General features: G+C 49.2%; 1 long non-coding RNA gene across 4 annotated transcripts in view; it reads left to right on the top strand.

Annotated features, from left to right (window-relative positions):
* Positions 1–13,925, top strand: part of LOC120676877 — an 89,647-nt gene extending 75,722 nt beyond the window's left edge. For all 4 annotated transcript variants that reach the window (XR_005676019.1, XR_005676020.1, XR_005676018.1 and 1 more), the window contains one exon: positions 13,596–13,925. This is a non-coding gene — a long non-coding RNA (uncharacterized LOC120676877). The remainder of the gene's footprint in view (positions 1–13,595) is intronic.
* Positions 13,926–17,115: the final 3,190 nt, after the last annotated feature.

Raw genomic sequence — 17,115 nt, 5'->3', positions numbered from 1 at the left:
AGGCAAGAGCGGGGCTCGGTCGGGATTGGGCGGGGCTTGCCACGGCGAGGGGCGGACTGCGTGTAACACCCTAATTTAAATTTCAGCATTTATTAATAAATTTAATTGGCTTTATTTAAATTTCTAAGGTTTATTGTGCTAGACTTGCATTTAATCTAATTTTTGTTCCATAAGTAACTAAAATTTATTTTAGGTTCAACATGTTGTGCATTCATGCTGGTGTATGGTTTTAATTAATTGAGTGTGGTTTGAATTCAAAGCGTTTTGGTTTTCAAACTTTGTTTGATTTAGATTAAGAAAAGAAAAGAAATAGAAAGAGAGAAATAGAAAACCCAAATTCAGAAAACCAAAACCAAGCCCAACCCATTTTTTTTCCCTTGGCCCAACTCGCGGCCCTCTTCTCCCTCTACCCGGCCGGCCCAGTTCCTTCCCCTCGGCCAGCCCAACACACGACCCGCTTCCCCCACCGCAGCAGCCCAGTCGCGCGGCCCACTCCCTCTTTCCCCCCTCAGTCCGGCCCAGAGCGCAGCATCTCAGCTCAGCCCGCGACGCACGCCACGCCCCACTCCGCGTCAGCGACCCGACCCGCAGGCCCACCTGCCAGCGCCCTCCCCGCTCAGCCCGTGTCGCCCCGCGCCGCGCGCTTCGACCGCTGACAGCCCGGGCCCGCATGGCAGATCCGTCCCCTCCCGAGCCGCTCGCCCGTGCAACGGAAACCGGCCGTGAACCCCGGCGAGATCCTCGCCCGCGTGCTCAACGGCACGGAGGCCCAGACCCCGCCCACCTGCCTTATATCGCACCCCGCGGCCTCTGCGCCTCATCCCCATCGCAGCCACCGCCACTAGAGCCTCCAAACCCTAGCGCCGCATCCCCGCTCCGCCACGCGACACCCCCTGCGCCGCCGTGGTCCCAAAGCCCTGCCGCGCCCCCGCCACCGAGATCCGCCGCCGAAGCTTCGTCTTGGGGCCAGGTTCGCCCCCGGACTCGCTGCCCCGACCGCCGTTCGCGCCTGCGTCAATTTTGGTCACCGGAGCGCCGTCGCGGTGAGGGTGCTCTCCGCCGAATTTTCTCGCCGTCAGCACTTCTCCGGACCGCCTGACCCTATGCCACCTCCGCAGCTCAATTACGCACCGTGCCGTAGGGAGGAGAAGCTCGGAGGAGCACGCCGTCATCCCCTTCATCAAGCTCTGACGGAGCGCCGCCGCTCAACTCCCCCGCCGCCGCCCTGCAGCGCCGTCATCGCCCGAGACCGAGCCCTAGGTGAGCCCCACTCCTTCTTTCTCTCCCTTCTGTCTTGATCCGAGAGGCTGTAGGCCTTGCGGTTGCCGGAAGGCCGAACTCCGGCGGGATCCCTCGCACGCCATCGCGGAACAGGGGAATTCCGGCGACTCGCGCCGCCGCCGTCGGCCCGAACCCCCTGCGCCGTCCGATCCGGAGTCTACGGCTGCGATTAGATTGAATCCCCATTGGATCCAGACCGTCAGATCCCGATCCGACGATCCCGATCCAAAGATACCGGTTCGGCCGGTACCTTTTGCTAAAGAGACCCTACTCTTTTTAGATTTCAACCCGCGGTCCATAGCCTTTGAAAAATAATTACAGTTTAGTCCCTTTTTCAACACCTAGCCCCCTGGCCTTTCTGGAAATACAACCCGCCGTCCAGCCTGGTAGTTTTTGCGAGTTAGACCCTAGAGTTAGTGTTTAATTATGTTTTAGCCCTCGGGTTTTGCAGAAAACCCCCTGGAACTTAGATTTTCTTACAAATAAGCCCCTGAACCTTGTTTTTAGCCTAGAATATGCGTTTTAGCTCCGTTTTAGGCGTTCTTTATGTCCACGCGATCGTTGTAACACGTAGAATAGTTTTAGCTTAGTTTTTCTTGCTGTTTTTATGTATTGATGTACTGTTCTTTAGCTTTTTGTTAGAGTTTGCTTGTATGCTTATTGTTGTGCATTGTTTTGGCCATGTGTTCGTGAGTAGACGCTGATCCAGTTGAGGAGCCCCAGTACCAGTACCCGGAGCACCCGTCTTCTGACCACTTTGAGCAGCAGCAGGAGCAGTACGAGGAAGGCAAGTATAACATGAACAACCTATCACCTTTAAATACATTTTCATACTGCATTTTAATACTGTATGCCTATAAGGATTTCCTAGCCACTTTATATCCTTTATATATATCCTTGGGTTGCATTTTGGTTAGTTGTGCTAGGTTGCTACGCTATAACACACTCTGGTCCTTTTTAATTAATTTGATTAATGGTTTACTTGAACTTAATTCTGAGAGTGGCCCTCTGTGTGGATGAGTGGCTCACGTCTCGTTAAAAGATGTTTTTTGTAGAAACATGGTTTAGGGGGCCAGCACGGTGCTTAGTGCTTGGTTGGCCACTCTCCATAAGGACCGGTTCATAGAGCGACAACCTGGGACAACAGCGCTACCACAAGGCTAGAATGGGATAGACTTGGCTTACTAATTAGGTCTTTTTGGTTTGGAGTAACTTACCTGCGGGGCAAGAGTAGTAAGCTTCAATGGTCCCTGCTCCTCCGGCTGGTCTGTGCTTGGTTTGCGTACCTGTGCTTGTACCCCCGTGAGGTGGGCCCCATCGTCGCCGACCTAACTCTTAGCGGTTACGCCTTACCAACGAGATTCTTTGTAAAGGCCTCGTAGTGAGTCGCTAGCCATCTCACCTAAGGAAGTGTGATGAACAACTGGCGTAGCTCACGACTTGTGGGTAAAGATGTGCAACCTCTACAGAGTGTAAAACTGGTATACTAGCCGTGCTCACGGTTATGAGCGGCCCAGATCCTCCTTTTGATTAGTGAAGTTATCTCCTTCCGACGAGGGAGGTGCTTCTCGGGGTTTACCTTGGTGGCTTGGTTTTGGTATGGTTCTCAGTAGTTTCTTAATTAATTCTGATTAATTACTATGTAACTGGGATAATGGTAATTCATCAACTCGTAGTAAATAGCTTTAATAAAACTTTGCCAACACTTAAAAGCTAATGCAGTTGAGTCAGCCAACCTTAGAGCCTCATAGTTTGTGTTATACTTGTTGAGTACAAGTTGTGTACTCACCCTTGCCTCTTCTCTACTTTTTCCTCTTGGCTACGCCACTGCTGCTCAGTTCCTGCCGACACGAGGGAGTTCGTCTAGCGCTACCAGGACTACAAGGCCTTCTAGGCGTTCGTCTCCCAGTCGACGTCCCTGTGGCGCCCTGCTTCAGCTTCGGAGAGCTTTATCGTATTTGTACTTCGCTTCCGCTGTATCAGCCATTTTTGTCATTATTGTAATAAATAACATTCGTATATGCTTTATTATGTCTTATTCGTGATATGTGCTATGATATACTGTTCATTCTGTTGTATATACGTGTGACTTGATCCTGGCACGTATATGATTGCTCGGTTTATGTTCTTTTATAACCCGGGTGTTACAGAGTGGTATCAAAGCCGTATCGACTGTAGGACGAAGCCTAGATAGAACTGGTCGAGTTTTAGGACTTCTTCTCACCAATCCTTGCCTGCTGAAATTATTTTACTATTATACCCCTTGACTTCTTTGACTTTTACCCTCCTTGCCTTGATTTCTCTCTCTGAAGAATAGTTTCGTAGATTTTGGCCTGAATCAGTCATCTGACCACCATGAGTATTAGCTAGTGACCCTTTTATAATAATACGATAGCACGCTCTGCGACGCGTTGTGTTAGTCGAGTCGTATGTTAAACTCGGCTAAGTCGTGAAAATTGTCTGCTTGTTATTATGCTACATGTTTGATTTGGATTTTTGACTGATTGCATAGCTTAGTTGTTTAATTTTGTGTAAAGAAAATCACTCTAATGTTAAAGTTAACTAATTAATAAAATGAGTTAGAACGTTGGGGGTAAAACAGTCCACTCTATCCTGTCTACTTTATCATGGCTGAGTCTTTTTCCGCAAAGAATTATCATATCCATCTGAATTTATTCCTGCTATATCCTTACTCGTGAAATCTTTTGTTCAAATCAGATGGTGAACACCAGGAGCACCGGTTCCGGTTCTGGCCAGCAGCAGGGTCAGAACAACCAGGGTACCGGGATCCCGATGCCGCCGCCTTTGACTCCGGAGCAGTACTTCCAGCTCCAGATGCAGATGATGGCTACCCTGAACAACACTGTTCAGGCTCTTCAGCAGGCTCACACTCAGCCTCCGCCTCCTCCACCGCCGCAGCCTCGCGACAGGCGTGCTGAGTTCCTGAGGGGTCACCCGCCGACGTTCTCTCACACGTCCGACCCTCTTCAGGCTGACGACTGGCTCCGTGCAGTGGAGCGTCAGCTGGACATCGCCCAGTGCGATGATCGGGAGAGAGTTCTGTACGCAGCAGGACAGCTGCGAGGGGCAGCTTTGGACTGGTGGGAGTCCCACCCAGTTCACGACCGCGAGGCTCTCACTTGGCTTCAGTTCAGGGAGCGGTTCCACAGCCACAACGTCCCCGCGGGCGTTATGAAGATGAAGCAGAAGGAGTTCCTTGCACTGAAGCAGGTAACCTTAAATATAATCATTCAGCGGTTTCTTTTGAGCTTATGCCCCCTATTCTATCCTTATGAATCTTGAGATAACCTTCCGATATCTATCTGTCTTTGTGAATCCAGGGGACTATGTCGGTCATGGAGTATCGTGATCGTTTTCTGCAGCTTGCTCGCTACGCCCCTGCCGATGTTGCGGATGACCGCAAGAAGCAGGAGCACTTCATGGAGGGTCTTGAGGACTACCTCCAGTACGCGCTGCTCAACCTCCGCTTCGACGACTTCAACCATCTGGTTGACAGCGCGCTCAACACCGAGCGCAAGCACTTGGAGATGGAGGACAAGAAGAGGAAGATTGTCCCCGTTGCTTCCGGCAGCAACACTCGTCCTCGACTCCAGCAGCCCCAGCAGTACCAGCCTCAGTACCGGCCTCCTCAGCAGTACCAGCAGAGGCCACCACAGCAGTACCCGCCTCGACAGCAGCAGCAAGCGGGGCAGGGCCAGAGGTTACCGGCACCTCCGGCTCGTGCTGCTCCACCGGCACCGCAGGCTCCACGTCCGGCAGCTCCTACCGGACAGCAGGCTCAGGGACCTCCTCGCACCTACTTTCACTGCGGCCAGCCGGGGCACTACGCCAACGCTTGCCCCCGGAAGGCGCAGGCGGGACAGCAGGGGCGCCCAGCTCAGCCCCGGGCGCCAGCACAGGGCAGGGTGAACCACGTGACGGCCGAGTCAGCGGCCGAGGCTCCCAACGTGGTTATTGGTACGTTCATGGTTAATTCATATCCAGCTATAGTGCTTTTTGATACTGGTGCTACGCATTCCTTCATTACTCAGTCTTTTGTTGAGCATCATGGTATTCATACTAGCACATTAAAGAGGTGCCTGTTAGTATCTTCACCGGGAGGACAGTTGAGGTCTCACACTTACTGCCCGAGAGTTAGTGTTTCTTTGAGGGGAGTAGAGTTCTGCACTGATCTGATGGTGCTAGACACCAAGGGCATTAATGTCATTCTGGGAATGGAGACTCTGGCCAAATGGGGAGTTCTGATAGATTGTGCTCAGAGGACAGTCTTGCTATCAGCTTCTAGTGGCCAAGAGGTTGTTATCAGTGCAGTAGAGCCTTCTGGATTTCTTCATCAGATGGAGGCTAGACCCACGGACGGTATTCGCGTGGTGTCTGAATTCCCGGATGTCTTTCCAGATGATCTGCCAGGTATGCCGCCTGAACGCGCCATTGAGTTTTGTATTGATCTCTTGCCTGGCACAGCTCCTATTGCAAAGCGGCCCTACCGTATGGCACCTATAGAGCATGAAGAAGTTAAGAAGACTATTGATGAGTTGCTAGCCAAGGGCTATATCCGTCGCAGCTTCTCTCCTTGGGCTTTTCCATTGCTGCTAGTAGATAAGAAGGATGGCTCGAAGAGGATGTGTGTCGATTATCGGGAGCTGAATGCAGTCACTATCAAGAACAAGCATCCGCTGCCCCGTATTGAGGATCTCTTTGATTTGCTTCGAGGTGCTCGTATATTCTCGAAGATTGATCTTCGCTCGGGCTATTTTCAGCTGAGGATCCGTCCTGGGGATATTCCGAAGACGGCATTCACCTGCAAGTACGGGCTATATGAGTATACAGTCATGTCCTTCGGCCTGACTAATGCCCCGGCTTACTTCATGCATCTGATGAACATGGTCTTCATGGATTATCTGGATGTCTTCGTGGTGATTTTCATTGATGATATTCTGATCTTCTCCAAGACAGAAGAAGAGCATGAGGAGCATCTGAGACTCATGTTGCAGAGATTGAGAGAGCATCAGCTGTATGCCAAGTTCAGCAAGTGCGAGTTCTGGATTGACGAGGTTCCATTCCTCGGTCATGTTATCTCTCAGGGAGGCATTGCTGTTGACCCGAGCAAGGTGAAAGATGTGCTCGAGTGGGAGACACCGCAGACAGTAAAGGAAGTCAGGTCTTTCTTGGGCTTAGCTGGATATTATCGGAGGTTCATTGAGAATTTCTCCAAGATCGCGAAGCCTTTGACTTCTTTGCTGGAGAAAAATGTGGTTTTCGTGTGGACTAATGAGCGTCAGAGGGCCTTTGATGAGCTGAAGAAGAGGTTGACTACTGCGCCAGTCCTGACTCTGCCAGATCAGACGAAGAGGTTCACGGTGTATTGTGATGCTTCGAAGGATGGTCTTGGGTGTGTTCTGATGCAGGAGGGCAGAGTAATTGCTTATGCTTCACGGCAGTTGCGTCGGCATGAGCTGAATTATCCTACCCATGATCTTGAGTTAGCCGCAGTTGTGCATGCTCTGAAGATTTGGAGGCATTACTTGTATGGGCAGTGGTGTGATATCTACACTGATCCCAAGAGCCTCAAGTACATTTTCACGCAGAATGAGCTGAACATGCGGCAGAGAAGATGGCAAGAGTTAGTCAAGGATTATGACCTGGAGATTCACTACCATCCGGGCAAGGCCAATGTTGTAGCAGATGCTCTGAGCAGGAGAAGTTATGTCAACATGGCCGTGGCTTTCCAGATGCCTCCAGAGTTATGCGAGGAGTTCGAGCAGTTGAGTCTGGGCTTCTTACATCATACCTCCAGTGCAGCATTCGAGGCAGTACCGACTCTAGAGGCAGAGATCAGGCAGCATCAGAAAGATGATGAGAAGCTGCAGGAGATTCGTGAGTTGCTCAGGAAGGGCAAGGCTCCTCATTTCCGAGAGGATGATCAGGGTACTTTGTGGTACAAGAACCGGATCTGTGTGCCAGATGTGAAGGATCTCCGGAAGTTGATTCTGAGTGAGGCCCATGATACAGCTTACTCTATTCATCCGGGCAGCACGAAGATGTACTATGATCTGAAGGAACGTTTCTGGTGGTATGGGATGAAGCGTTCAGTGGCAGAGTATGTGGCTATTTGTGACACCTGCCAGCGTGTCAAGGCTGAGCATCAGAGGCCAGCAGGTCTGTTACAGCCTTTGAAGATTCCAGAGTGGAAATGGGAGGAAATCACTATGGACTTCATTGTTGGTTTGCCTCGTACTCAGAAAGGGTACAACTCCATATGGGTAGTAGTGGATCGATTGACGAAGGTTGCTCACTTCATTCCAGTGAACACTACTTACTCCGGTGCTAGACTTGCAGAGTTGTACATCTCTCGGATTGTCTGCTTGCATGGGGTGCCCAAAAAGATTATATCTGACAGAGGGTCTCAGTTCACTTCTCGGTTCTGGGAGCAGCTCCATGATTCGTTGGATACGAAGCTGCGTTTCAGTACGGCTTATCACCCTCAGACAGATGGGCAGACAGAGAGAACCAACCAAGTGTTGGAGGATATGCTGAGAGCTTGTGCCATTCAGTACGGTACTAGTTGGGATAAGTGCCTGTCATATGCTGAGTTCTCATATAACAACAGCTATCAGGCCAGTCTGAAGAAGTCCCCCTTTGAGGCATTGTATGGCAGGAAGTGTAGAACTCCTCTCTATTGGGATCAGATTGGTGAGAAGCAGCTCTTTGGCCCTGAGATCATAGATGATGCAGAGCAGATGGTTTAGGCTGTGCGTGAAAATCTGAGGATTGCACAGAGCAGACAGAAGAGCTATGCTGATGGCAAGCGGAGAGACCTGACTTTCAGTGTCGGTGATTATGTGTATCTGAAGGTGTCTCCGATGAGGGGAATCCGCAGATTTAATGTCAAAGGGAAGTTAGCACCTCGTTATGTGGGGCCATTCAAGGTGCTAGAGCGGAAAGGCGAAGTTGCTTATCGCCTGGAGTTACCTCTCAGCCTCTCAGGAGTTCACGATGTCTTCCATATATCTCAGCTGAAGAGGTGTCTGCGAGTACCCGAGGAGCAGGCACCCCTGGATGGAGTGGACGTCCAGGAGGATCTGACTTATACCGAGCATCCGGTGAAGATTCTGGAGACATCAGAGAGGGTTACTCGGAACAAGCGCATCAAGATGTGCAGAGTTCAGTGGAGTCACCACAGTGAAGCTGAGGCTACTTGGGAGCGAGAAGATGAGTTGAAGAAGACCTATCCAGATCTCTTTGCTAGCCAGCCCAGCTAAATCTCGGGGACGAGATTTCTTTAAGGGGGTAGGGTCTGTAACACCCTAATTTAAATTTCAGCATTTATTAATAAATTTAATTGGCTTTATTTAAATTTCTAAGGTTTATTGTGCTAGACTTGCATTTAATCTAATTTTTGTTCCATAAGTAACTAAAATTTATTTTAGGTTCAACATGTTGTGCATTCATGCTGGTGTATGGTTTTAATTAATTGAGTGTGGTTTGAATTCAAAGTGTTTTGGTTTTCAAACTTTGTTTGATTTAGATTAAGAAAAGAAAAGAAATAGAAAGAGAGAAATAGAAAACCCAAATTCAGAAAACCAAAACCAAGCCCAACCCATTTTTTTTACCTTGGCCCAACTCGCGGCCCTCTTCTCCCTCTACCCGGCCGGCCCAGTTCCTTCCCCTCGGCCAGCCCAACACACGGCCCGCTTCCCCCACCGCAGCAGCCCAGTCGCGCGGCCCACTCCCCCTTTCCCCCCTCAGTCCGGCCCAGAGCGCAGCATCTCAGCTCAGCCCGCGACGCACGCCACGCCCCACTCCGCGTCAGCGACCCGACCCGCAGGCCCACCTGCCAGCGCCCTCCCCGCTCAGCCCGTGTCGCCCCGCGCCCCGCGCTTCGGCCGCTGACAGCCCGGGCCCGCATGGCAGATCCGTCCCCTCCCGAGCCGCTCGCCCGTGCAACGGAAACCGGCCGTGAACCCCGGCGAGATCCTCGCCCGCGTGCTCAACGGCACGGACGCCCAGACCCCGCCCGCCTGCTTTATATCGCACCCCGTGGCCTCTGCGCCTCATCCCCATCGCAGCCACCGCCACCAGAGCCTCCAAACCCTAGCGCCGCATCCCCGCTCCGCCACGCGACACCCCCTGCGCCGCCGTGGTCCCAAAGCCCCGCCGCGCCCCCGCCACCGAGATCCGCCGCCGAAGCTTCGTCTTGGGGCCAGGTTCGCCCCCGGACTCGCTGCCCCGAAAGCCGTTCGCGCCTGCGTCAATTTTGGTCACCGGAGCGCCGCCGCGGTGAGGGTGCTCTCCGCCGAATTTTCTCGCCGTCAGCACTTCTCCGGACCGCCTGACCCTATGCCACCTCCGCAGCTCAATTACGCACCGTGCCGTAGGGAGGAGAAGCTCGGAGGAGCACGCCGTCATCCCCTTCATCAAGCTCTGACGGAGCGCCGCCGCTCAACTCCCCCGCCGCCGCCCTGCAGCGCCGTCATCGCCCGAGACCGAGCCCTAGGTGAGCCCCACTCCTTCTTTCTCTCCCTTCTGTCTTGATCCGAGGGGCTGTAGGCCTTGCGGTTGCCGGAAGGCCGAACTCCGGCGGGATCCCTCGCACGCCATCGCGGAACAGGGGAATTCCGGCGACTCGCGCCGCCGCCGTCGGCCCGAACCCCCTGCGCCGTCCGATCCGGAGTCTACGGCTGCGATTAGATTGAATCCCCATTGGATCCAGACCGTCAGATCCCGATCCGACGATCCCGATCCAAAGATACCGGTTCGGCCGGTACCTTTTGCTAAAGAGACCCTACTCTTTTTAGATTTCAACCCGCGGTCCATAGCCTTTGAAAAATAATTACAGTTTAGTCCCTTTTTCAACACCTAGCCCCCTGGCCTTTCTGGAAATACAACCCGCCGTCCAGCCTGGTAGTTTTTGCGAGTTAGACCCTGGAGTTAGTGTTTAATTATGTTTTAGCCCTCGGTTTTTGCAGAAAACCCCCTGGAACTTAGATTTTCTTACAAATAAGCCCCTGAACCTTGTTTTTAGCCTAGAATATGCGTTTTAGCTCCGTTTTAGGCGTTCTTTATGTCCACGCGATCGTTGTAACGCGTAGAATAGTTTTAGCTTAGTTTTTCTTGCTGTTTTTATGTATTGATGTACTGTTCTTTAGCTTTTTGTTAGAGTTTGCTTGTATGCTTATTGTTGTGCATTGTTTTGGCCATGTGTTCGTGAGTAGACGCTGATCCAGTTGAGGAGCCCCAGTACCAGTACCCGGAGCACCCGTCTTCTGACCACTTTGAGCAGCAGCAGGAGTAGTACGAGGAAGGCAAGTATAACATGAACAACCTATCACCTTTAAATACATTTTCATACTGCATTTTAATACTGTATGCCTATAAGGATTTCCTAGCCACTTTATATCCTTTATATATATCCTTGGGTTGCATTTTGGTTAGTTGTGCTAGGTTGCTGCGCTATAACACACTCTGGTCCTTTTTAATTAATTTGATTAATGGTTTACTTGAACTTAATTCTGAGAGTGGCCCTCTGTGTGGATGAGTGGCTCACGTCTCGTTAAAAGATGTTTTTTGTAGAAACATGGTTTAGGGGGCCAGCATGGTGCTTAGTGCTTGGTTGGCCACTCTCCATAAGGACCGGTTCATAGAGCGACAACCTGGGACAACAGCGCTACCACAAGGCTAGAATGGGATAGACTTGGCTTACTAATTAGGTCTTTTTGGTTTGGAGTAACTTACCTGCGGGGCAAGAGTAGTAAGCTTCAATGGTCCCTGCTCCTCCGGTTGGTCTGTGCTTGGTTTGCGTACCTGTGCTTGTACCCCCGTGAGGTGGGCCCCATCGTCGCCGACCTAACTCTTAGCGGTTACGCCTTACCAACGAGATTCTTTGTAAAGGCCTCGTAGTGAGTCGCTAGCCATCTCACCTAAGGAAGTGTGATGAACAACTGGCGTAGCTCACGACTTGTGGGTAAAGATGTGCAACCTCTGCAGAGTGTAAAACTGGTATACTAGCCGTGCTCACGGTTATGAGCGGCCCAGATCCTCCTTTTGATTAGTGAAGTTATCTCCTTCCGACGAGGGAGGTGCTTCTCGGGGTTTACCTTGGTGGCTTGGTTTTGGTATGGTTCTCAGTAGTTTCTTAATTAATTCTGATTAATTACTATGTAACTGGGATAATGGTAATTCATCAACTCGTAGTAAATAGCTTTAATAAAACTTTGCCAACACTTAAAAGCTAATGCAGTTGAGTCAGCCAACCTTAGAGCCTCATAGTTTGTGTTATACTTGTTGAGTAAAAGTTGTGTACTCACCCTTGCCTCTTCTCTACTTTTTCCTCTTGGCTACGCCACTGCTGCTCAGTTCCTGCCGACACGAGGGAGTTCGTCCAGCGCTACCAGGACTACGAGGCCTTCTAGGCGTTCGTCTCCCAGTCGACGTCCATGTGGCGCCCTGCTTCAGCTTCGGAGAGCTTTATCGTATTTGTACTTCGCTTCCGCTGTATCAGACATTTTTGTCATTATTGTAATAAATAACATTCGTATACGCTTTATTATGTCTTATTCGTGATATGTGCTATGATATACTGTTCATTCTGTTGTATATACGTGTGACTTGATCCTGGCACGTATATGATTGCTCGGTTTATGTTCTTTTATAAACCGGGTGTTACACTGCGCGGTGGCACATCGCCGGCGTGCAGCGTCCTAGGCGCTAGAGCGTCCTACAGGCCGATATTTCTAGCGCAAACCACAAGGGAGGCTCTGGGGGGGGGGGCTCACCAAGGTTCGAAACGGGCCAGAGCTGTAGCGGAGCGGGGCCGACGTCGAGGTCCGGCGGCGGCGGTGTGCTTGCGGCGGAGCAGAGGCGCGGCACGGCGGGGTGAGCGGCGCGGGCTTCTCTGGATCTCAGCTGTGGAATGGGAGGCGCAGGGGGCCGTGGGATGCTAATAAAAGACCGCGGGGATCCTGGGGAGGCATGCCCGGCGGGGACGCCGCGGTGATTGCGGCCGGGCGTTGCTCTGCGGGGAAAGTGGATCGCGCAACCGATCTTTTGCGTGATCCGGGGCTCGGGCTAGGAAGCTTCTAGAGGGGAAAGGGCTCTGGGAGGCCGGCCAGTGGGTCCTGCGCAAGCGCGGGGTGAAGCGGGGCTACGGGTCAGCGAGGGCGCGGACGGAGCAGAGCGGAGAGCGCGGTGAAGACCCCGGGACGGAGGAAAGGGAAAGATCTGACCCGTGGGCCAGGTCTGCCAGTGGGAGACGCAACGAGCGCGAGCTGCGGGCTGAGTGGTGTGCGGGGAGCAGGGAGCTGGGCTCTGGGAGTGGGCCGTGCGGTGGAGCGGGCCGTGGCTGAGCGATGCGCTGGCGCTGGGCCGTGCTGCGCGGGGAGAGGGTGAGTGCGGGTTGGGCTGCCGAGCGGGGTTTTGGGCCGGGGAAGTGGCTCTGCTGGGCCAAGCGCGCGGAGGGGAAGGAGAAGGCGGGCCGGGCCGTAGCTGGTCCTTTGGGCCGGGTTTTGGGTTTTGGCTGATTTTCCTTTTCTAAATCTTCTTTTCTTCTATTTCTAATTCAAACAAAGTTTGAATTCAAATACAATTTGAATTCAAACCACACTCAAATAATTAAAACCATGCACCAGCATGAATGCAACAACAAATTTTTAAACTTAGACAAATTTTAATTCCTTGTGAAACCAAAAATTAGATTAAATGCCAGACTAAGCAAAATAAATCCTAGAAAATTAAATAAACCAATTAAATTTATTATAAAATGCTGGAATTTAAATTAGGGTGTTACAATTGGTCACTTTGTTTTTGGTTAATTAGCACTCCTGACCAATTGCTAGAAAACTACAAGTAACTTATACAAGAATTACACCCTCATTTAGTATTGTAATTTCCTATTTTTAAACTGTAAAATATAAAGTAGTGTATGCTTGACAAGTGAGAAGGCAGAGTGTCAAGCTTTTTTAAAGAATTTTTTCTTCTTTGTATTTCTGCATTGTTATTTGTGTGTGGCCTATTTAGGCTTTAGAAGCTTTGTGTGCTATAGGTTTATTTCTGTAGTACCATGATGACAGGGGGCTTTTTTTATAACCCCTGAAACTTGGTTTTCATGTAAACTTCTATATCAGAGCATTATTTTTGTTCCAAACTGCTATGTTCAGATTTTCTTCAAATTAGTACTGTTGATAAAATTTTTACCTCATACAATGTTTTCTTTTTTAGAGTAGTACTATGACTGTTTGTCTTCATCAAGTCAAGCACCATTGCTTCACCTAACTTGACATTTTTTCTGCGTGCAGTGAGGTCTGTTAAAGGTGCATTCAGGATTTTGCTTTGAGTTTGCTCCTTGTGTCAGACCCCGGGGTAGCGGTACTGCTCATAGGCATAGAATATTATAGAGTAAGAGATAGTGCATGGATGTACCTTACCTCTTTTGTAACTACCCGAATAGGCATAGAGCTAGCTGCAGTACAAGGAAACTATCGGACGGGGTTGTAGAATGACTCCAACAGTACTCGGCTAAGACTTTCCATGTAACCCTATCCTCCCCAGAACATATAAGGGTAGGCAGGGACCCCCTCGAAAGACAATCAACACTTAAGGCAATACAAGCAACCATATAGGATGTAGGATATTGCGCACCTTGCAGCTCGAATTTGTCTAAATCCTTATTTTCCTTGCACCATCGAGTTCTAGAGCTAGTCGATCTCTTACCTACAATCCTATTGCTAAGGGTATCCTTATGAAGGCTTGGCAGCTAAACACCGAATTGGATGGCTACCTTCGCTTTCAGCACCATGGCACCTCCTCAAGTCACCGCCTTCGCCTTGGGCTCATGGGTTGTGGCGGAACCACCCAAAACTACTGGGCCCGGGTGCACTGATCTTTGTTGCTAAGCAACTCTGACCCAAAATTGGCACTCACCGGTAGTTCCTCGAGTGAAGCCTCGATAAAAGCCACACTATTCCAGGATTAGTAGACAACACTCACACGAAGGTGAGCCCAGAGATTACAACACAGAACATTTCATACATCTCAGAGTTTGCAGCGGAAAAGAAATTTATTACAAACCATGTTCAGAGTAGCGAAGTACTACAGAGTTCCAAACTACACAAATTATTCAAGTGTCATAGTCTCAGCGGAAGCAATAAAACATCAAACGAAAGGAAGTGACGTATCAATAAAGCCCATACGAAAAGCGTCACTCAGCAGGAGGGTGGTCAGCACCAGCTGAAGGGCCATCCCACTCAACAGGCCAACCTGGAGGCAAGGTACACGGCCAAGTAAGACTTGCAAATAGATCTTCGAAGTTAGTACCTGAAAAACAGTGCCACAAGCAACGCTGAGTATACTAATACTCAGCAAGACTAACCCGTCACCAGATATAACATAGTCCGATAACTAGACATGCAAGGCTTTTTGGTTGGAGGGGTTTGTTTGCCCAAAAACATGCCACTAAGAGTTGGTCCTTATTTGCAGATTTTATCTAGCCATCTTCTAGTTAGATTAACTGTTCTAAGTTTGCATCTAACCCTACACAAACATGGTAGAGCAACCATTTAATCAACCAGCAGTATTATCATCATCATGTTCCAGTTGTTACTCTGTGTGACCGAAAACATTAAGCAATCTCATGCCGTGAGAGGCGGACGATTCTGAATCAAATTTCAACCTGGCTAGGGGAACCCAGACCACACGTATGGGAACCAAGTCACCCACACAACTTTCCCCCTTTCTTTCCAGTCCGTGGATCCGGAACACCCTCCCCGACTACAGAGCCCGACGTCTCTGCACCCGTACGTCCGGACAAAAAAAAATAAACCTACTTCTACAAAGAGGGTGCGAGATCATTCCACTCGCTGGTCCAATCAGGTACTTAAGCTTACCAATTACCATATTTCTCGGTATGTGGCTAGTACTTTCAAATGCTTAACGAAATGAGCCACACACCGCGACCTTAGCCATTTTTTACTATACCAGCGGGGTATCACAACTACACAACCCCGCCCGTTGTCCTTATATTTCAGTAGGAATTAAAGTCAGTCAACTCCTATAATCTCGCGAAAGACAGGAAACCTCTCGACTTTTACCGTACCTAGCTAGCGGGGCAACTAGTCGAGAAAAAGATCCAGATAACAAACATAGGTACCTAGGAATCATGCACCTATGGTTTTCGATCAACTCCTAGAAAACGTAAATGCACAATAAAATTATTACAACATATACAAATAGTTGGACGAATATAAGGCGTAAAATAATGGGATTATGCACCGGGGCTTGCCTTCTTGGGCACTATTCAAAAGTAGCCTTGGGCTCTTCCGAACATTGGTTCGGATCTTGATTCAAGTAAGTAATTAAGAGAGACACTCTCCGGAGTGGTAGTATTCGCGGGCACCAACTCGTAATCACCGTCGAGTAGATTTACCGTTTCTTTATGCATGCAGAAATGATATTGTTACAACATGATATAAACATATTTCTTTCCTTCACTATAAAGTTGTAGTTTAGTATAGCATGTGTTTGTTGTGGTGGTCTTAGTTAACTTTATTTTCTGGGCAATCGTTTATAGAGTAGTTCTTAAATTCACTTTACTTCATAAAAGAGCTGTGTGGCGGGTTTTATATTAAATGTAAACACCTAGTTGTTGACTATTTAACTTCATAAGTTAGGATTAGTTTCTGGAGCTATAATTTTTATGTAAGGTACTTCATCTACTCAGCTACTCCCAGTAAAAATTTCAAGTAAAAAAAATAAAGCATCTAGCCATGAAAATTATCCAAAACTGAGCATGAACTAATGAAGATGTATTTATCCAGACTAAACTACACTAGATCTGGACTTCAAAATTTAACAGCATTAACTAGACACGATGTGTGCTGAACTGTAATTTTTCCAAATTTAATCTGCACATATAATAGGAGATATAAAATCGGCAAAATTTAACATGCATTTATAAAACTTAAATTCTTCAAAGAGTTCTACCAGGTTTCTGCACATAAACTTTTACCAGATCTTATTTTCTATCTAAACATGCTGTATTAAAAATATGAAGCATTTTAATCACAATTATAAATATCAAGGAATAAAACAATGTATACACATGCATTATTATTCGAATTATCAAATATGTGGTAAAGCATGTGAAACTTTTTCTATAGCATCTACACACACTGTTTAGTAATGGGAGCAAAAATCATGAGTATTCAAGCATTATTGTTACCAGGACAAAAATAACAAATCTATTCATGGCATAACATGCACATGTTGTATCTACCGTTATGGTCATCAGATGGATCTCAAATTTTGTAGACAAACATTTATGACTAAAAGAGAGTCTCAAAAATATTATCAGATTTTTCTACGCAAAGGAACTATTTATCACAAATAAAGCCTACTTATCAAGCATTAACTCAAATATATAACTAAACTAATCTAAAATTTCTCAAACTTGTGCAACAGTAATGATTTAATTACATTCATACACAGACAAAGTTTCATACACAGATCACTAACAGTTTGGGCGGCGGCGCTAATGGCAGGCCGCGACGAGCGCTCGCGCGAGCTGGGGTCTCGCATTGGCTTTTATAGGCACGGGAGGAGGGGGAGGTCGAACTGGGGAGGGAGCAGCCGGGGCAGGGCGCGAAGCTAGGGGAGGACGTGGACTCGGTGTGTCGCTCGGCCATGGCAATGGCGTGGCGAGCAGGGGCGCGTGCGGGGGTGCGTGGCAGCTCGACGTGGAGCCAGGGAGAAGCGGGCTGGGGGAGCTCGTGTTGGGGGAGGTGCGGAGCTAGCAGCGCGAGGCGCGTGGCCGGCCCGGTG

Source organism: Panicum virgatum, chromosome 5N (assembly GCF_016808335.1).
Source record: "Panicum virgatum strain AP13 chromosome 5N, P.virgatum_v5, whole genome shotgun sequence".
NCBI lineage: Eukaryota > Viridiplantae > Streptophyta > Magnoliopsida > Poales > Poaceae > Panicum > Panicum virgatum.
This window is presented reverse-complemented; position numbering and strand designations above follow the sequence as displayed.